Source organism: Lepisosteus platostomus, chromosome 11, assembly GCF_059453375.1.
Source record: "Lepisosteus platostomus isolate fLepPlt1 chromosome 11, fLepPlt1.hap1, whole genome shotgun sequence".
Taxonomy (NCBI): domain Eukaryota; kingdom Metazoa; phylum Chordata; class Actinopteri; order Semionotiformes; family Lepisosteidae; genus Lepisosteus; species Lepisosteus platostomus.
In genome coordinates this window covers 24447-45979 of record NC_142621.1, presented here as the reverse complement: position 1 = coordinate 45979, position 21533 = coordinate 24447, and the positions used below count along the sequence as shown (strand labels likewise).

General features: G+C 40.9%; 3 long non-coding RNA genes across 12 annotated transcripts in view; 2 read left to right on the top strand and 1 right to left on the bottom strand.

The window, feature by feature from the left end:
- LOC148651668 (uncharacterized) overlaps positions 1-14889 on the top strand; it is a 32238-nt gene extending 17349 nt beyond the window's left edge. For 2 of the 3 annotated variants that reach the window (XR_015925116.1, XR_015925117.1), the window contains 4 exons: positions 6954-7071; positions 8681-8812; positions 8927-9347; positions 11112-12049. This is a non-coding gene — a long non-coding RNA (uncharacterized LOC148651668). Of the gene's footprint in view, positions 1-6953; positions 7072-8680; positions 8813-8926; positions 9348-11111; positions 12050-13757; positions 13887-14662 lie in introns of those variants that run through there. The other variant, XR_015925118.1, reaches the window with a different exon arrangement.
- On the bottom strand, positions 3068-7441 carry LOC148651669 (uncharacterized). Of its 5 annotated transcripts, none has more exons than XR_015925110.1 (5): positions 7353-7441; positions 5984-6142; positions 5668-5794; positions 5001-5061; positions 3068-3173 (listed from the first exon to the last, which is right to left on the bottom strand). It is a non-coding gene; the product is annotated as an uncharacterized LOC148651669 (long non-coding RNA). The 5 variants fall into 5 exon arrangements; XR_015925111.1 differs by lacking the exon at positions 7353-7441 and adding an exon at positions 6611-6700; XR_015925113.1 differs by lacking the exon at positions 3068-3173 and adding an exon at positions 3748-4134.
- A 176-nt stretch (positions 14890-15065) lies between the features above and the next one.
- Positions 15066-21309, top strand: LOC148651667 (uncharacterized). 4 transcript variants are annotated; one of them, XR_015925107.1, is made up of 5 exons: positions 15066-15334; positions 15458-16238; positions 17448-18986; positions 19317-19358; positions 19658-21309. It is a non-coding gene; the product is annotated as an uncharacterized LOC148651667 (long non-coding RNA). The 4 variants fall into 4 exon arrangements; XR_015925109.1 differs by having other exon boundaries at positions 15066-15658; positions 16190-16238; XR_015925108.1 differs by having other exon boundaries at positions 15066-16061; positions 16190-16238.
- The last annotated feature ends 224 nt before the right edge of the window (positions 21310-21533 follow it).

The following is a 21533-nucleotide window of genomic DNA, read 5'->3' as shown; positions in this document are numbered from 1 at the left end:
TTTTCCATAATTCATCACATCTTCCCGTAAAGAAAAGCGCGATATAAGTGAAAGCAATTATAATGAATTCAATAGAAGCAGTAGGAGAAGTGCCCCCTCTGTTGGCCGATCCGTGGAATTAAACTGGAAAAATACATTTTGATTCTTACAGAAATAGTGCAATGGCGCCACCTTGTGGCCATTAAGCAAAATTTCACCTTCAAAACTTTTTAAATTGAAAATACCGTTAACAGAATGTAAGTTTAATAGTTTTTAGTTCTTAAATTTTATTTATTAATAGTTCATTTTAAAAAATATGTAAGCATTATCGAACACAATACAAACAAGAGTACAGATAACATTTCAAGACAAAAGCATCACAGGGGTACATATTATAAAATAAATACAAATTATAAAAAGGTGAAACAAATTGAAGTCTGCACCGCTTTCATATTTTTACAATTTGAAACAGTCTGCAGATTCTCCTTTACATCCATATTAAAATGCTCAAACATAGGATTTTTCCCAGACTATTTCATTTTGTGTACATGATAATGTGCCATTCTAATAAAGTTACAAACGATATTTTTGTATCGTTTTCGATGGGGCTGAGATTGAACATGCCATCTATTTCTTCAAAGCAAATATAAATATTGGTCTATTTTTTAATATAATTTGCAACTTAGTCCAGAAAGGTTTTACCATGGGACATAACCAAAATAAATATAGAAAAGTTACTAATGTCACAATAAAACACATTTATCACTTATCTCAATTTTAAATCGCTGGACAACAAGGGTCTCAACTGGGTAAGTATGATTAATTATTTTGTATGAAACCTCCTTAACCTTATTAGTTATACAATATTTATTCGGCAGCATCCACATTTGCTTTTCCAATCAACCCATTTTACAAATGAGGAATTCCAATATACTGTAACAGCAAGGATATTGTCATCTTGCAACAGAGATCTTAATTTATTACATCCACAAATATTCATATAATTGTTTAGTCTCCAAGTAACGCTCCTAGATTTTTTTCAAGACTAACTATGAGCTGGACTTTAGTTTGTAAAAATACTCTTCACCTAATTGTTAGAATTGAGGAGAAGCTTACGGGGATCTTGAAAACTTATAAACATGTAGCCCGTTAACTATGTTGAATTACAAAGTGTCTATTTCTGCTCATCATAAGCGTCTGCAATTTAATTTTCAGCAGAGTGTATTTGATGAAAAATGTAATCAAACAAAAACTGATTTGCAGCTCACAGTGCAGCTCTTAAAACACTCTTCACACTTTAAAAGCGTCAGAATCGAGGAGAAGCTCACAGGTGTACTTAAAACTTATACACATGTAGCCTGTCAACTATATTGAATTAACAGGATCTCTGGAACATCAGCATGTCATGCGATTGAGTTTATCTGGGAGAAGGATCTGGCTGAACAGCAGAATAGGGTCTGGAAAGATGTACTGTACACAGTGTCTATTTCTGTACATCATCAACTTAAGCAATTTAATTTTCTGCACAGAGTGCATTTGATGTGTGGGAAACAGTCTAATGCAGCCATCTGTAACAGACTTGTGCTTGTGTTGGAAAGAGGAGAGCTGTCTGTTTTTCATGTAGGATTTGGAAATGCTCCCGGTTAGTGCAATATCGGTTTATGGTATTAAAAACTTTCAAGTTTAAATGCAGTGGTCACCTCTTAGGATCCCAAGAGCTTTTGATCTCTTTAACTAGTTTCCAGGAAATTCAAGAAAAGATAATTACCTGAATTTGTGCAAAAAGTGGAAAAATATAAGGAAGAAGGAATATGGGATAAATTAAACTTTAACATCCACTTAGTGATTCATTGTCTCGTGTGGCTGGTATAAGAGACGCACTGAAATTGATTGCAAAAAGGATTTGTAAGTTGGTGATGAAACAGTACCAATTATTTTTCAAGTACATACATTTCTGAATTATGTGTAGTAAGATGCTACATATGTTCTATCAGTCGGTGGTAGCGAGTGCCATTTTCTACGCAGTGGTGTGCTGGGGCTCTGGGATTAGAGCAGTGGATTCTAAAAGGCTGAACAAGCTCATCAGAAGAGCAAGCTCTGTCATTGGGTCTGACCTGGACCCCTTGGAGGTAGTGGCTGAGAGGAGAATGATGTCCAAACTAGAGGCCATCATGGACAACTTCTCCCATCCCCTCTATGACAGGCTTGCAGAAATGAAGAGCACGTTCAGCAATAGACTGATTCATCCACGGTGCAACAGGGAGCGCTACAGGAGGTCGTTCTTGCCTTCTGCCATAAGACTGTACAACACATCCACCTTGCGTCTGGGCAGAGGCAACATTGACAGTGATCTGTTCTCTTTCTTTTTCCCCGTTTACAATGGTTTTTTGTGCAATATATGCCAGGGACCTGTGCATTACATCTATATTTATATTCATATGTGTGATACGATTTTTCTGTGTACTGTTCTGTTCTAGTTTGTTCTTTCTGTGTCCGGACTGAGAGTAACTCTTGTATTGTATTGTATGTATTGTACTATTATTATGTAATTCGTTACACTGTGGCTGTGTTGTCTGTGTTAAGCTGCTGTTGCACTGCAATTTCCCTCACGGGATCAATAAAGTATCTATCTATCTAAAGCCATCTGAGGTTCTCCTGAGGAACACGATTGTGCTGTTCCATTACTGTCCTCAGTGTCATATTTATTTTTTTATTGTTCTTCTACACACTTCAGGACTAATTCTGGTTGTACATAGTGCATGATTTAAAGTCCAGAACCTTGTTCATTGGTTGTGCTCTTTTGCATGTGAAACCTGCCTACTTGTGTCCATCTTTAATGAAACAAGAAGGCACAGCCAGGTCTTGACTTAGTTTTTATTGTGCTGATTTGTAGCCTCAGTCCTGCAGAACTAAGTAGAACAGTACAGGGGGAGAGCTGCTCCTTTCGGAATAACCTTCCCAGGATTTTACAGTGGCACAAGTAGGCAAACTTGTTTGAACAGGAAAAATTGTCTTTTTGGGTGGTGCAGGCAGGCCATGATGGTGATTATCCAAGTTACTCTTGGAAATACTATGATGCCTTTTTTCAGACCCTTTGAATGCCTGTTTGTGCCAAAATGCTTTCCCACTGGTGTGTAGTCCTGATGGTCCCAGGAGGTCAGTGAGCATAGTACCTTCTGTTCCAGAGATGATACCTTCAAGTTTAAAGACAAAACTGCAGTTAAAACTCTTATCTAACTTTCACACTCTTGATAATTCAATTGGACTTGTAAACATATTGTTCTTGTAACCTTGTATAACACACCTTAAGACTGAGTACCACCTACAGTGGTAGCATGTTTATTGGTTTTAAACATGTCTAGGGGATCAAGGCTGAGGAGAAGGAAGAGTTGAGGGGTGGATAAACACCAGATAAACTGGGAGTGTTTGTTACAGATTTCACAGGAATTTTACTGCATTACCTCCAAACAACAAGGCAAAAATGTCCTACAATATTCTGTCATCTTACTAGTTATAGATCCTTAAGCATGAGCTAATGCCTTCTGGTTTTACCATGGTATAGCAGGATGTGTGAATGAAGCATCCAGCTGTATTTTCATGGCTTTGCTCTAAAACCACAGCTACTGCCGAGGGTTCTCAGTAAAGTCTCACCCCAGTCACTTTGAGCAGAAGTGAAGCCTCTGGAACCTCAAATTTTGGAGAATCACTTCAATTTTTTTAAATCAGTTTCTGCATAGTCCAAGTCTAGCAATTATAATTTGGACCTTATTAACAACAGTAATTTCTTTAGCCAGTCCTAGTGCTCATTAAGAGATTTGTCTTATGGTTGAGTAGGCAGTGAGGATCATGATAGCTCACTCAATACTCTTCTTCCACTGTTCATTCTGGTTTACTTGTGAGTCTGTTGGTTGAGACCTGCTAATTTCATTGGATGGTTTACATTGACGTAAGAATGAAATGTGCCTGCACTAGAGGAGCCCTGGGGTCCTAGAGGATGAAGGCTGCCTCCCAACGTAGATTGGAAACTCAGGCAAGAGAACCAGCAGAAAATAGGCCAGAGCTCCAGGGCGAAGGCCAGGAACCACAGTGCAGACTGGAGTGCAGGTTTGGAACTGGGAGCTGTAGTGCAGAGTGAAGGCCTGGAGAAAGAGCAAACTGGAACAGGAGATGCAGTGTAGAGTGATATTGCCAAGTTAAAATTGAACCCAGGGTTGAATACGTGAGGAACTCTGTTGTACCTTAATTTTTACAGTCATCCACTTTTGTATATTTTGTTTGCTTTTTACATAAGCTATCGCACATAATATTTTTAATTAAGCTTTAATGCAAACACACTCTTTAATTGTATGTTTAAAATTCACAATATGTATAAATACATTACTTCTCTCTGAAAAAAGGTAACCTACTTACATCTAGCATTTTCAAATTTCATGGTGCAAAACCTACCACTATCAGAAAACAACTTAAACTTGATAGGTTAGTCTAGTCATGAACATTCTGAGCAAAACCATTTCTCCTGTATTTTAAGGAAGGTTGTGTGGGACTGGGCAAAAGAGAACAGTGGAAGAAGGTACATTTTAATATGTAAGTGGAGTTGAGTATTTTTTCCCCCAACTGCTTTCTCATTCTTTTTTTGTACTCTGAAGACAAACATTTGAGGTAAAGCAGTTGCCACATTGTCAACGATTGGTTGAGCTCTGTGGGCTTTGCCCTAGCTTTTGAAATCACTTCCACAAAAAAAATCACTTTTCTTCCACCCAATAGGTACAGGAGATCTAAATTAAACTGCAGTAATTAAACTGGGTCTCAATTCCTCCTTACTGATGTCAGCCTTCATTGAGGTGCACATGTGAAGCTGCTACAGATCCAGAAGACAATATTGATCTTGGCCACCTTGTGGATTTTGTAAAGAGTAGTGAGATTCTGCTAAGGTCAGACTGGAAAGGCAATGGAAAAGCTTCATTTCTAAAACAGTCAGTTAACTATATAAACAAAACAAACATTTAACCAATGATAGTTACCATTTTAAAGGACTGATGGCTTGTTTCAGCATAGGCAGGCAGTTAAACTCCAGATTATATCCTGGAAAGACATGGGTGTGAACTTCTACTTGACACTTAATCTCATCTGGCACTGCCACCACATGCTGGTTGTAGTTGCAGGTAGTAGGTATGTATTACTAGTACCACAGCAGCTAAAAAATCATGTTTTAAACTAGTAAGTGCTTGAGGAGGAAGCTGTCCACGTTTTTTGGTTGTAAAGGAACAAGAGAGTTAATTGCAAAGTGAACAAGATTGGTTTCCACTGCTGAGCCTTACAACCGGAAGATAATTTTAATATTGCCTATAGAGCACTATTCCAGTAGGAATGTGTCCAGCGTTCACCTCCACTTCCCCCTCGGTTTAATTGCAGTACTGAGCCCTTGGATTAACACTTGCAGTGTTACATGTTGCACTCAAGTAAGATGGTAAAATTTATAACTTTTATAAACCTAGAATAGTACACTTGCCTATGGAAAAAAAGACAATAGTAACAGGTTAAAAAACTACACCATTGATGAATCAATCACTTAAAATGCCATTATAGTTCAAAACTTGGCATAAACTAGTATGTGTTGTAAACAGTATTACACAGTTATAACCTGTGCAGTTGAATCTGTGATTCAGGGAAACTAGTACATTTACTCACCTTTTCCATGCTCTACACGAGATGCAAGTGTTACTAAAGAACAGTGTGCACCAGGAAGAAAGCTCTGCATCACGTTTTGCAAAAATGACAGAAGCACTGAAGATGAACCACCTCCCAGGGTTTGATGCTGTACATGAGGTAAGGAAAAGGGATACTATTGATAGGCCATTTGAAGTTTAGTAGTCAAAGCCATAGTCTATCCTTCTCAAGGGTAGAGGTACACCTATATCTGTATTTTATGGTTGTTCAATTAAGGAAAATTACAAATAAGTTATTTTGGTTATATAGCTTTTGTGTAATCGCATAAGCATATTACCCAGCCCTTTATTGAAAGAACCCAAGGCGTCTGCCTCCGTGATGTGGCTAAGCACTGTTTGGGACTCCCACAATGGCAGGAGTACAGCACCTCCTGTTCTCAGGATCACACTTCACAGGGGTCCACGGGTCCTCCTTCCCAAACCCTGGTTCATTCCAGCTGGGAAATGAAGGACAAGGACAGCAGCTCTGGTTAACACTGCTCATTAGGTGCCAATTCTTTAAAAAAACATGGAAAACCTGAAGAGTAAGTTTGTCGGGCCAAGACGGGGTATCTATGCTCTATAGCAGTAGTTCCAAGTCTTGGTGACCTGCACACCTTTGGGACTTTATTTAACTTACAATATATTACTTTAAATCTCCAACATGAGTAAGAGCAGGGAACAAACCAAAGTCAATGAAGGGTTTGATTGTGTAACTAAGGGCTGAGCTGAAACAAGGTCAACAGGAACAGGATTGGGAACCACTTCTCTAGAGTTAAGAGCCACTGGAATTGTTTCCCAAGATTCAGGAAAAGTTATTTTCAATAAACTGGGAAACCCTCACTTTGGTGGGCAGGTGGAAAGTGTCATAGCTTAACAGAAGGATTCCACATGAAGGAAAATGGACACTGCTACAGTGTACCTACCCAGCTCACAGTATCCTGACCTTTCCATCAGGAACAGGCACTCCAGTCAGTTTACTAGAACCAGCCAAGTGAACGAATCTAAGAGCCCCCACTCATTAAAAAAGTCAACTAGAGAAAAACAGCACTTGACAAAGAGGCTTGTCCCAAAAACAGCCAGATGTCACCACTTTATAAATGCTGAATGAACACAGGAGCAGTGACTTTTTACACCTTAAGCTGGGCTGGCACCTCCACAAGAAACCTGAGTAAAACCAGTTTTCCAAGCAAAAAAAAAAGCCAAAATCAATTGGAAACAAAAAGAAGGCTTCACAGTTGAAATGTGTTTTCTTTCTTCTCTTTTCAGCATGGAATACGCATATTACTTGTTCCTTTGCAGACTGCGCATGCTGATGCAGGTACCCACCTACAGTATCAATAGTCCACCAGAGATGGCTTCATGCAGCTCAGCTGCTTTCTACCAGGTAATCAAGAAAAGTATACTAGTTATATTTTACCTATGAAATATAATGATTATACTATTATAGGAATGCAAACTAAATGGTCATAATCAAGTGTTTGATTAAACAACCTTGTAAAAAGTCATTTAAATCAGTATTTAGCAACAATACAAACACTTGCTGCTCCAGTCCAGGAGTGGTAGTCCCCTTTAACCCGGGAAAGTGAAAAGCCAACTAGTTCAGCCCTGTAAACTTAAAGCAAATCTCAAGAACATATTCTACCCCACAGAGCAGCCTGTACTCACCCCTGTTCTGAACCACTGAATGGAAACAGGAGCAAAGGGAGTAATCTGTTTTATACCCTGAGCAGGGCTGGCACCTCCCCCTTGGAATGTAGCAAAAACAGAGGAGCAAAGCATCCACAGGTGACAGTCGTAGTGGCTGTGAAACAGGTTTAACCCACAGTTAAAAGGGGTGTTCCTTAATGTCTTTTTATAGGACCATACATGTGAATAAGGATTTAATTGTACTTGTGTATATAACAAATAAACTGAACTGAATAAAAAAACAGCCTTGTAAACACACACATATGTAGGAGAGATGAGTTTCTAGTCATCTGCAGATATAAATGTGAAATTTAAGAGCCCAACCATTACTTATTGTACTCCCACCATGTTCATTTGTCAAATAAATTAACTTTTTTAATTAATGTTTTTTTTTCCTCAGGAGTGTAGGAGTGTTATTTTTTCTTGTGTTTTTTTTCTGTGTGATTAGTGATGGTTTTGACCAAATAAAATTTTATGTTAAGTTAATATCAAGGTTGCAGTTATGTTTTGTTACACAACCAAACATGTTGTGTTTATATATGTGATATACAGTGTGGATATATATATATACACTTTGAACATTTGAAATTATATTAAGGACATTTTAAGGATCTTGAATAATTTGCAGTTTGGCTTCAAGTCACTTTTCACCATTTATGAGTGAAATTTGAAGGGATAAAAAGGTGGTTTAATCACTAAGAAACTGCAACTAATTGAATAACAGGAGCAGGGTGCTATTTAACAAGTGTTCTTGGTAGTCATTTGGAAATTAATTTGGCTTTGGGATGAGAGATCAATAGGTTAGCTGGCTAATGCTTGTTTGGTCGTTGGAAGCAGGTGTGTGTTGTATTAGGAGCGTTGGGGGTTTGGTAGTGGCCCTTTGAGGAGCCGTTGGGATTGGCCCCTGGTGAATTAGCTACAGCCGTGAGGTCATCATGAGGCTTATAACAAGGCAGCCCAGGAGGGTGGGTGTCTGGCTCTCTTTGTCTCTTACTACAGCAGGTAAAAGAGAGGCTTTATGTTATTAGAGTGGTGGTTGTTAGTTTTTAATGTCATATTATATAAGGTAAATTATTTTGCTATGCTTTTTTTAACCAGGAGTTGTTGAAGAATTGTAAAGCTTTTGCAAAGATGTGTTTTTAAAAACTTTAAGAAGTGTCAATACTTGAGAGTATGGAGTGAAGTTAAGATTAGTGTGAAGTCTCTATTTGCTTTTGGTTTAGACAATTTTTAGTTTTCCCCAACACTTATACATTTTGTTCTAGTGTATGAAACTCTTGTTGGTAAATACTGTGATCTCTTCGTAGAGCTCAAACTGGCAACAGGAAAGGCTTTATATCCTGACTTGACAGTTTCACTGGGACATCAGGGAAGACCCTTCTCTGTCCAACATGCTGATGTTCCAGTCTCTGCTGGACTGTAGAAAACTGGAGATGCAGGTCAGTGCGGGGTGAGCTCTTAAGGCTGGGAGAAGTCTGTATGGCACTTGTTCTGGTCCCCTCTCTGTGGCAGTGGGGTGGCCATCAGTGTTTTGCTGCCCTTGTCTCCTTCAGGTGCTGTTCTGAGAGGCAGATGGTGACAATGAGCACATTCACTTGAGGAGAGGATGCTGGTGGAGTTTCCAGATGAGATTTTGTTGGAACGGTGTGTGGAAACTGCACAGACCAGCTTTTTATAAGGCTGTTCAGCAGTGGTTCTGATTGTCTGTGAGTTAAACTACACTGCAGTACTCGGAGCTTCTCAATCCCTGGCCATCTCAATGCACAGTATGGAGACACCGCTTGGAGAATTGTTCAGAGGAAGCTCACTGGCTGGCTAAAAGGATACCCACTGTGTGACCTGTTGATGCCCACCTGTGCATATTGAAGTCTTGTGGTTTTAACAGTGGAAGGTGAAGAGGTGCTGCAAGCAATCCTTGAATATTCTGGATGCCCATGGATCTTGAGCAGTTGTAAAGGTAGTGTCTAGGAGGAGGTGAGTTTCACTCTTGTATCCTGTTTTTTTTATTTATTTATTTTTACCCTTAAGAATTGGCTTAGTGTTAGTTTTGGAAGACTTCTGGTGATTTTTCTATCATGTTTGAGTGTTGGTTTAATTTGAGGTGTAGGTTTTCTTATCTTCTGGGTGCTGTACTATATACTGACATGTATAGTACTAAACTGGTACTGGGAGTAAAAATTCTTACTGTTTCAAAGTGAAGAGGATCAAATCTAAATCTCTACTTCAGGTTCTGCTGTTGGAAGGGTTGACTAGGCCTTTGCTCCTAGAGGGATGACCTTTATTTGCCAGGAATGTGCAGATGTGGTACACTGTAGACAGGATGCTTTCTCTTCAGTGAAGATCTGCTTGAGGAGTTCTTAGTTACTAAACCAAGACAACAGCTGTTAGGGGACCCTGTCAGAGCTGCTCAGTGAGTTCTCTACCACCCAGGAGTAGAGACCGGGGTGACTGTGTGTGGGGCAGCTCTGGGCTTGACATTGCTTGATCCTCCTTCAAAGGTAGGAGTGGCTTTCTGTTCTGACTGCCACTCTGCACACCAGCCTTGGGGTGGCTGTTTCTAGGAGCACCTGAGCCACCTGGCTGGTTAAGCTATAACTGACTGTTCCAGGCAGGAGGGGTCCCTGATTTTACAGCCTTTGTTTAGTTGTAGTTGCTGGGGTTCTTTGTTTTTTAACTTAAATGAAGTGGTAAATTAGGAATGGAAGTCCAATACTGAAAGTGTTGTGCAAGCACAGGGAAAGATCTGGCTAAATTATTTTGCTAAGGGTACCAGTGAAAAATAGATTCACAGTATGTGAGATTTATTTCATGGGTGCACACATGTAAATAAATCTAACATTGACTGAAATTCTGAACTGAATTAAATTAAAAAATGGGGAAACCTATGCTCCAGTCTAGTGTAAGGTGGACTTCCTGATTTAGCCCAGTGAGGCTGTATTTTTCCCCATTATCTGCACTAAAAGCCATGCTGTCAGAAGTTTAGTGCAGAAAGGGGAGGTATGAGTTTCTAGGTGATTGAAGTAGTATGTATTCTCTTGTGAGAAGGGAGAGAGAGCAGTATGGAAACTTACTTGTGCTGGAGGACTTCATTGTTTGTGCTCCTGTTTAAACTGGTTTTATACTGCATATTTTTCCCTGGCTCCTGTGTATTGACCTGTGACCATACAAGATACTATGGTAGTAAACTATTTCTATTTTTACACCTCTTAGAATACTTGAATGACTTGATTAGGGAATGTTAAGCTTAGTTTTACCAATGGCTTGTTCTGCATATGTACAAGCTGTAATCTCCCTAATGGTATAGAGCATGCTGTAGCTGGAAGGCTGAAATCAACTTTAAGTGTTAAAAATCAAACCGTTCCCCTCTTATGGAACTCCAGTCAAGGCTGCTGCTGTTGGTACTGAAGCTGGTTAATGTTTTTGGTTTTGTACTGCTGTGGAACCTAATTATTTTTTTGGAGGTGGGGGGGGACTTTCTGCTCTCTTTGTAGTAAATGCAAACTTACTGCACCTCTTTCGTTGTGTGTCGAGGCATTTTCTTAAAGCATTGTCCACCACTATTTGTTTGGGTATACAACTTTGAAATGTCTGTCAATTCTCTGTACTGTAAACTTGTTACTGTTTTTATGTAGAAGTACTGGTAGTTTTATTTAGGTGTGCATTAGATGTACTTGTATGTACCCTATGTCCAGATGGGGAAAAATATCTTCCATTAACTATTTTTCCCCTTTACTTTAGGAATGTTAGTCTTCTGTAAATTGACCTAAAGATCTGAGTATTTGTGTGGCACGGGGAAGCAAGTTGAAGAATTCTAATCTCTTGCCTCAGAAGTTTGCAAGCTAATGTCAAGGAAGAGAAGCAAGGGCATCTATGTCCTGGGTGAGCAGGACAAGGATTTGTTTTGTTTTTTCTTACAGCCAGTAAGGATCCAGCATTGAGGGTTAGGATCCGTGATCCATCAGGATTGGGGTGGAGTTGAGTTGGATGCACTGAATTTGATTCATTGTTGTTGTTGTTGACAACCGTTAATGAATATTGCAAAAGGATCCAGTTTCCCTGGACGTCTGCCGTGTCAAAGGAAGAATGTTGAGGAAGCGGAAGGCTGTGTCTATTTCAACTATTGCCTGAATCCCTGACCTTGGCTGCTCTGTGATGGGCAGTTTGCAGAAAATACTGGTCAGTAATCCAGTCAGCCAGAGTCTTTAATGCTGATCCAATTATTGCTCTTAACTCAAGTGCACTCTTGTGGCCAAGGTAAAGGTGAGTTTGAAGGTACGTAGAGGGGAGGTGTAGGTCAAGATCTTTTGGTGTGGATTGTTAATTGATTTTAGTACAATGATCAGTGTTTCCCAATCCCTGGCAAGATTAATCCAGTGTGGAGAAACAAGATTGGTGAATCCTGTTCAGAGGGAGCTCACTGGCTGGCTAAAAGGATACCAGCTTTGTGACCTGTTGTCCATTTGTGAGTATGGAAGTCCTCTGCTTTGAACAGTGGGGAAAGTGAAGAGGTGTAAGCTGTCCTCAAGTTTCCTGGATGCCCATGGATCTTGGAGATGGAAGGGTAGTGTCTAGAAAGACACTGTGCCTGGAGACAAGGTGGGTTTCACTCACCCAACCCCCCCTCTTGGATATCTTCTGGTGGCAAATGACATGGTTTTTAATGTGTTAAACCTTTTTGGCTTTCTTTCTGGGCTTGTTCCCTGCTTGGTTGAAGCTCTCCTACACCGTCATGCACTGAACTGGCTGCCATTCTGACTCAAAGACTGAATTACTGCATTGTATGGGATTTTATTTCATGGGTGCACACATGTAAGTAAATCACATTGGATACACTGCAGTACAACCGTGACTTGGCACACTGCAGACTCCTTACTGGTTGAGGCTCTGAGGAGATGGCATGTCAGCCAGGTTCTCTTGATGGGTGTCGGCACAGGAACTGCTCTCTTCAAGGGAGAGGAACTGCACTGGATCTTTTCCTTGTGGAAAGAGCCCTGGACTGGGGGGTTTTCTCTGCTCTCTACATTGTTTCCCTGTTAGCTTGTCCTGGGCAGGTGCTATACTGAACATTTTGCAAGTTCAGCGCGATCCTGGATTTGGGGTTGAGCTTCCTTAGTATTTCTGAAAAGTGCTGAGGACTTGGACTAAATCCTTCTCTCCATTTCAGGATCTCTGCTGTCAGAAGGGATGAGCAGGCCTTGGGTCCAGAAGGACTTAGTGTGACAACATGCAGGGGTGTCAGTTGTACTTATCTGTGATGGAGTCTAAGAGTGGAATCTGTTACTCTGTACCCATATAGTGGTAGGAGATGTGAGCTTAAGGCGAATGGACACCTCCTGCTTGAATCTTTTGGTTTTACATGCATTGTATCAGTTTAAAACTGGTTTGAATCAATGGGTAGTGCTGTGCTTGCTCCAGATAAGGAATTTTTCAGACTTAAGACCTCTGCCTTAAAGTCTCTTGCTCGGCAGTTTCCATGCTAGTTCCTGGGACCATAAAGTGCTGCATGTAATTAAGTCATATGGAAAGAATTGTCTGTACTGGTTAATATTTCTGCTTTACTTTAAGTATGTTTCAGATATCATACCTTTCTCTAGTCTTCCCAAGCTGAACACATGGTTAAGTAATTTTGTTCCTCCAGTCTTGTCTTATTTTAAATAAAGGTTAATTTCCTTTTTAGTTTGAGATAACTAATGGATTAATAGTGGTGGGAAAGTTCTCTATGGTTGATTGTAGTCCATTAATTATCCAAATCTCATCTGATTAACAGATGAGGTGGTAAGTGCTAGTTTAGTCATTGGAAGCAGTTGTGTTGAATTGGAAACAGTGGGGGTGTGGAGGTGGGACACTGAGCACAGGTTGGGATTGGCTCCTGTTAATCGCCCTGAGGAGTTTTATAAGGCAGCCCTGGAGCATGTGTGTTCCCAGCTGCAGCAGGTGAAGACGCTCCTGTGATTTGTGGTGGTTTTTTACTTTTAAAATGTTAGTATTACTGTGGTAGGTAAGAGTAATAGCTTCTTTTGAGGTTTTAATTTTTCTAGATTTTTTTTTTTTTGCAAGCCAGTGTAATCAGATGTACTGTAGCCCTGAGCTTTATTGGATGAAAATAGTGTTTTGTTTTAGTGATCATTGATCCTTTTATGTGGTGAATTAACTAATTGTATGGATAAAGCTGAGGTGATGCATCTGCTCAATTTTTTTTTATCAGCTTAAATTAAGACTCACAGACTGTAAACCAATCATCCCACTGCCTGAAATTCCTGACCCTAACCTATAACCTGCACCTTCAATGCTGACCTGATCATTGATCCTAACCCAATCAGTGCACCCATGTGGCCAAGGTAAAGGTGAGTTGCAAGTCAAACTTTTTGTGCATTTGGTCAGCAGTGATGTGCTTCCCGGTCCCTGGCCAGCTGTATGCACAGTGTGGAGTGACAGGCCTGGAGAATCCTGTTTCGAGGAAGCTCACTGTCTGGCCGAAAAGATGCTAGCTGCATGACCTGTTGATGCCCTACCGTGAGTATAAAGTGCAGAACTTTAAAACGGGAGAGCGAAGACATGCTGCAAGCTGTCCTTACATTTCCTGGATGCCCATGTATCTTGGAGCAGTTGCACTACCCAGAGCAGAGGTGAGTTCACTCTTCTCCTGTCTTCCCTAATCCAAACCAAATTTGATGCTCTAACCATTTAGTATTGGTGAGTGAGCTTCTCTTTCGGATATCTTTCATGTTGCTTAGTCCAAATTGATCAAACAACCCCCTCACTTGTAAGAATTTTACAATGGAGGAAAAGGTACTTTTGGTGTAGGCTTAGTGTTAAACTCTTGAACCTCATTGCAACATGCTATCCACTTGGAAATGAGGTGTAATTTTGGATTTGTCTTGTCTCTTTTGGGTGATGTTTGCTCCTTGATTGGGTGAGGCACTGACGTGCACTTGACTGGCTGTCATTCTGGCTCTCAAAGACTAAATTAGTGCTTTGTATGTGATTTATTTCATGGGTGCACACATGTAAATAAATCACTTTGGTTCAATTGTGACCTGATGAATCAGACTCCTTACTGGTTACAACTCTGAGGAGACAGCATGTCAGCCAGGTTCTCTTGATGGGTGTTTGCACAGGAACTGCACTTGCTCCCCTGTGGCACGACAGTGGACTGGGGGGTTTCCTTTGTTTTCTGCAGGGTGTTGTCCTGTTGGTTTGACTTGGACCCTGTTGGTAGTGAAAATGCGGACTTGACTGTTTCTAAGAAAGGAAGAGGACTTGGGTTAAATCCTTCTCTCCATTTCAAGCTCTCTGCTGCCAGTAGGGATGAGAAGGCTTGTGCTCCTGAGGGAAGACCTTTCATCACCAGGAGTGGAGCGCAGATGGGGCCGGTCTCTTTCTATGAAGGTCTACTGGAGGAGTGGGGAGCTTGTTCCAAGTCTGAATGTCATTGATAACATCAGAGGATTCAGGTTTGACTACAATGTGTACACTAGCTACATGGGGAACATTTTCATTGGGTACAGTACATACACCTGGGTACTCTGAGTTCACGTACAATTGTGTAGACTGTTGTATTGTGTATATTTATGTGTACTGGGCAGATGGCTTTTGGCATGGGACATAGTGTTGTATGACAAACTCTTGGCTACTTCTAGTTTGTACTTGAAGTTGAAAGACCCTGTAATCAGGGTCAGAAATGCAGGACAATCTGAAAGCCAAGCATTCTTTAGTTTACTGCATGGAAAATTGAATATTTTGAGAATCTTTGATTTTGCAACTAATTTTAACTGTAGCAATCCGTTGGGCATCTTCAGTATTCAAGCCAGTGTTGTGATGCAAGATAGTGATGTTGAAATACTTTTTTTACACTGTGTATTCCAATGAGCAGGTGGCAGCTGTCAGACTGAGAACGGGGGAGTAGGAAGCATTACTGCTGGTGAACTTGGGCTGCGCCGAGTGAACAATGTGAGCTGAAGGTAAGCAAAGGAGAGATTCAGGTCAGTGTGAGGAGAGCTTTTAAAGTTGGGAGCAGCCTACACAGCACAACCTGGTCCCCTCTGTGTGGAGGATGGGAGTGGTTAGTTCTGTTTCTTTTACAGTTGGTGCACGTGGCAGTGGTTGAAGACAAGATGCTCCTAGTCTCAAGAGAAGAGTGTCTTGGTCTCTGGAATGTTTCTGTGATTTAGGGTGGAATGCTGTGATTTGTGCTCCCCAGTCCCTGTCCACCTGAATGCAAAGAGTGCTGATGGACGCTTCCATTGAATAGTATTGGCCGTCCGAAAGGATATCGGGAGTGTTCTGTGAGTATTAAACACGTGGGAAGGTTGTGCAGAACATTGTCTAATCATTGGTGAGTTTTGGCATTTTGCACCTTGTGACTGGTTCTCTACACTTTCCCAAATCAAAGATGACTGAAACATCAAACTATAGTGTTTGATTAAATGCATCTTTATATGGAGTCAGGTGTGAGTGTCTTGCTAGCAAATTCCAAATGCAATGCCTTTTCACTTTTGTACTAGGCTTAGTTTTGGGATTCACTGGGCAAGTTTAGCTTCCTGTTGAACTGTGGGTTTCTTTATTGTAGGCTTTTGTTTTGATGTTTCTTGCTTAAGCAGTTGTAGCACCAGCAGCCTCCTCCTCTTGGAGACTCCTTGGAGATGTTTTCAAACAGTGAAATACCATGTCTGAGACCCAGTCAGATCAGTGAGTTCCTTACCACTCAAGAGTAGATTGGGGAGGTTGTGTGGGGCAGCTGTGGGCTTGACACCACTTGAGCAGCTTTCTTTTCCGACTGCTGCTCTACACATCAGCCTTTTGATGGTTGTTCCCAGGAGCAGCTGAGCCACCTGGCTGATTGAGCCAAAGTTGACTTTGTTCCAGGTAAGAGGGGACTCTGATGTAGCCTGGAGCTGCTGGGGTTCTTTGTTTTTTTTTTAGCCTTAATGATAGTGTCACTGTAGCATAAGTACTGGTTAATCAGGGGATGGAAGTCAAATACTGAAAGTGTTGTGCAAGCACTGGGGAGGATTTGGCAAAATTGTATATGGTATGACTGGGGAAATTAGAGAATTGTCAGTATGTAAGATTTATTTCATGGGTGCACACATGTAACTAAATCTTACATTGAAATTTTAGAAGTGAATTAAGTAAATTAAAGGAGGAACTAAGAGTATGGTGTCTTCCTGATTACCCAGTGAGACTATTCTGTGAATGTCCAGCAAAGTCCTGTCAGAGGTTTAGTGCACAAAGGGGAGTGAGTTTCCAGCTTATTAGAAGTGGTTGTGTACTGTGCCTTGTGAGGGAGAGAGCTACATGAAGACTGTTGGACTTTCTTATACTGGATGTGTACTTTAACCATGAGCACAAACCTGTTATTGGTGTAAAACTGGCTGTGAAACTTGGTTAAGTGGTTCTGCTGATCTTCTAGAAAGCTTTTTTTAAAGGTGTTTCTAGTCATTGAGGAATATGAGGCTTAGTTTGACCATGGGTTAATCGGTATGTGTTCAAAGTATTCTCTCCATGATGGTCAAGTGTGTGATGCAGCTCAAAGACCTCAATCCACGTGGTGCCCTATCAATCAGTTTCGAGTACTATGTACTCTTGTTTCAATTGTTTAATTTGTTTAAGCTCTAAAGCCTTTTCACCTTGGTTAAGGCTGTAGCGGTTTGGTACTGAAGATTGATAGTGTTTTGATCTCATACTGCTGTGGATCCTTGCTGTTTTTGAATTTTTGTTACTTTTGCAAAATCAGAAGTGGCTCGTCTCAAATTGAGTTTAAGGCAAAAATTCTGCTGCACTAGGTATGCATTTTTAGGGTCTCTTGAAGATTGAATTTCAATTACTATTTTATTTGGCTATGCAGCTTTGCATAATCAGTTCTGTTTTTCGGTAGTGGTGGTTGGATTTTAATGATGGGTAAGATGTGCAGCACATCTACGTGGTGAACTACTTTAAATGGATTTGGTAACAATCATGTATCTTGGTTATAAGGCTCAGTTGGTTAAGCTAGAGGTTTTTAATTGGGTGTCTCAAATTTTCTACTTTTTTGCTTTTGCAACCGATTTGACTAGTTTTCATTTCTGGTTTCAGCCAGTATCCAAGCTAATCTCAAGGAAGTGAAGCAACAGCATCTAAGTCCAGGGTGAGAACTGTCCTGGAGTATTGCAACAAGATCCAGAACTGTCAATGTTAGTGGTGTCTGTGTCCATGATGCCATGCTGCATGATGGTCCAGCTCAGAAGAGAGGAGGCTAGCTTTGTCCTGAGTAAGGTGAGGTGATCCACCTGCTTCAAGTTCTCATCTACAGAAAGTCCCGAGCCTCTGAATAAGGTGGAAAGAGTGGTGGGTAAACCAATCATCCTACTGCCTGATGACGTGCTTGGGTTGTAACCCTCATCTTCGGTGTGGATATGTTATTTGCTCTCACTCTAATCGGTGCACTCTTGAGGCCTAGGTATAGGTGGGTTTGAAGGTAAGTAGAGGAGGTGCAAGTGTAGCTGTTTTTCCTGAGATGGGTCAGCAGTGATGCAGATCTGTGCATTTGATTATAGTTCAATCAGTGCTCTGCAGTTCCTGGCCAGCTGAATGCACAGTGCAGTGACAGGCTTGGAGGACCCTGCTCAGAGGAAGCTCACTGGATACCAGCTGTGTGACTGGTTGATGCCCATTGGTAAGCAATGAAGTCTGTGGTTTGAACAGTAGAAAGTGAAGAGGTGCTGCAAGCAGTCCTTGAAATTCCTGGATGCACATGGATCTTGGAGCAGGTGCAAGGGTGGTGTAATAGAGGACATGTCCCTGGAGCAGAGGTGAGTTTCACTCTTTTCCGGTCTAACCTTATCCATTTCAAACTTGATGCTATATAACCTTTTAGTATTTGCTTGTTAGAACTGTTTACTGAAGCTGAAAAGTTTCTTCTGGAGTAGGCTACATGTTAAGCTCTTGGATCTCTTCTGGTGTAGAACGTCACGCTTTAACATGCTGAACTGTTTCTAGAGGTGAAGCTTTTTTGGGCTTTCTTCTGGGTAATTTTTCCTCCCTGTTTGGTTGAGGCATTTGTATACTAATGTGCACTTGACTGGCTCTGTAAGGCAATTACTGCTTTGCATCGGATTTAATCACTTAAATACCGAGCAGTACAATGGTGACTTGGCACACCAGCTGCTAACTTCAGTTTGATTTCTTGCTGGTTACAGCTCTGTGGAGACCACATGTCAGCCAGGTTCTCTTGATGGGTGTTTGCACAGGACCTGCTCTTCTCCCAGGGGAGGAACTGCACTGGATCCTGTGCCAAGAACCCTTGACTAGGGGGTTTTTCTTGGCTCTCTGCTGGGTGTTTTCTTGTTGGTTTGTCCTGGACAGGTGCTGCATTGTGTTCATGTTGGGAGTGGAAATGCTGGCTTGACTGTTTCTAAGAAGTGCAGAGGACCTGGTCTGAATCCTTCTCTTCATTTCAGGCTCTATGCTGCTAGAGGAGATGAGCAAGCTTGGGCTTCAGAGGGAGGTCTTTTCATCGCCCAGGAGTGGAGCACAGATGGGGCTGGTCTCTGGGGTCTTTCAGTGAAGGTCTGCTAGAGTGGTGTGCTTGTCTGAAGACTGCAAGTTAAAGGCAGCATCAGAGGATCCAGTCAGGTGAGTGAGAAGTTCTCATTTTGAGTACACTGGGTACTTGGGGGGGGTTTCATTTGAGTACTTTGGGTATATGTTGATTTTGTTTAGGTACAGTTGTGGAGATTGCATGTCAAGTTAGATAATTGAGTATATTGGTTAGGCAGCTGTTGGCATGTGCATGGGAGTTGTATAGTACAAACAACTTTTTTTTCTTGCCTAAACTTTTTTACACATTAAATGAACATGAAAGATCCTGTTATCAGAGGAATGTGGAGGAATCTGAAACCCTGCATTTTTAATGAGGAATTGCATTTTTGAGAATGTTAACTGTTTTAATTGTCTTGTCTTAAGCTAGCACACCTAGGAGGAGAAGCAAGTGGATTTATGTCCTTGGTAAGTATTCAAGAACAATTTAGTTCCTCAAGGTTGAGGGAAGGGAGAGGTTTAATTGGCTGTTTTTGGGAACTTGTGTGGGAATGTTAAATGCTTTAAACAAGGTATTAGAAATGGACTTGAGTTCTGCACTCTGTTTTTGCTTTATCACATTTTAGGGTGGTTTTGTTGGTTTGTCCTGAAAAGGTGGTACTGAACATTTATAGTAGTTAAGGTCAAACTGGGTGTTTGAAGTGGAAATGTAGGCTGGACTATTTCTGACTAGTGCAGAGGACTCGGTCTAGTTTTTTTTTTTTCAGGTTCTTTGCTGTCAGGGGGATGACCAGGCCTTTGCTGCCAAGAAGACCTTCACCAGGACTGGAGCCCAGATGCAGCAGACTGGGTAGTGGGTTCTGTCTGCAAAGATCTTGATGAATCTGTTCCCATCCCAGAAGCCAATGGGCACATCGGAGGATCATTAAAGCTGCTGTAGAAGTTTCTAATGACAGGCAAAAAAATGAGGGGGGGGGGGTCTTTTTTGGGTTAATTGTGGGCTGGAAAGAGGTTCAGGTGCTGTTGATGGTCCAACAGGAGCTGTGAAGCTCTGAGTGAATCTCTGCACACCAGCCTTGTAATGGCTGTTAGGACCTTGGCTTGTAACTCCAGCACCTGAGCCACCTGGCAGGGAGGAGACTGACTTTTGGTGCAGAAACAGAGAAAGAGTTCCAAGTTTTGTAACTTGGTAGCTACTTTGCACATTCTTAGCCATTTTGAAAAGAGTTTGAGAGGCTAAGGTCAAGCAATGATTTATTTGCATGGGTGCACACACGTAGATAAATCTTGCCTTGGCTGTAGAGTAAAAGTGAATTAAACCTATTAAGTAGGGATGAATAAAAGGAAAACTAATCCCATCCACTCATTTAGGAAAAGTTTACCGGAGTGTGGCTCTTTTTTTGGTACCTGCACAGAAAGCTCTTGTCATGGGAGAGGATTTTTGTTTTGTGTTGTGGCTTTGTAAATACTTTGCCAGAGAATGTTGTCGTCTATTGAATGTCTTTTTGTCTGTGTGGGATGTTAATAAAAAAGTACCAATTTTTTTTCTTGTACCACCACCATCAACATAAGTTGCTGTTAATTATATTAAGTACATTGTGCCACTGGATCTGCTTTTTCATGTAGTTTTTATTTGGACATTTTGCTCCCTAATTGATTGGTTTAACAGTTTTTTTTTTTTACTACTGGGGAGGTTCAGGTCCTACTTTTTGGGTACATTTGATGTAAGTAGAGGATGTTTATTAGCATTCTTTAGGCATCTAAGCTTTGGTATATATTTTTGGGCATTGACAATGTAAAGCACAACTTTAATGGTTTGGGTTTATGAAAGTTATTAGATTTTGCCCCTGGGTGGTTTGTGCCTTGTTCAGTTGTGTAGAAATGAAAATGTACTTTATTTTCTTTGTAATGTAGAGGTTTTTAGAATGAAGGTGTCATTGGTTGTGATTGGCTCGGCTTTGGTTTTCTTCAGTTCTCATGTTTTACTTTGGGGTTTTTTTTGTCTAGCTTTGGCTTCATTTTTTTTTGTGTGAACTTTTTTGCAATTACCTTGTCCTAACATGTTATCAACCTTTGTGTTCTTTTGTAGTATGTTTTGTCATCTTTTGTTTTTTGCTTTTGGTTGTAGTTCCCTAGTGTATTGAAGTGAACGTAGTTGAAGTTGTCGGGTACATTGGTCTTTGTATTAGAAACACTAGTTTAGGATGGGCAAGTGCCTTTGTTTTATATGGCTGGCTGGGGGTAGTTAAGGTTAGCCAGGGTTTCAGATGCCAAAGACCCGAGTGTTTTGGGTTTTTGTTTGGTTGGCTTTCTCACTATTAGCCAGCCTCATTTTGTTTTTCTTTTACTTGGCACTGCTCTAGTTCCATGTTATCCTGTTTATGTACCAGTCACTTTAAATAAATCTTTTGCACCAAAACTTGTCATGCTTTCTAAGTTTTTCACCAGAAACCCACCAACATCCAAAACCATCCTAGAAGTTACAACTTAGGGTTGTAACAGCCACACTGGACACCCTCTGTGACTAGCAGTACCATCCCCTATAGAGGGAGTTTTTACTCCTACAGTCCTGGAGGGGATTGCACCCTTGTAAGGTTTCATTTCCTCCTTGCTTGTCTCTTTATGCCTTTCTCCATGTGTAGG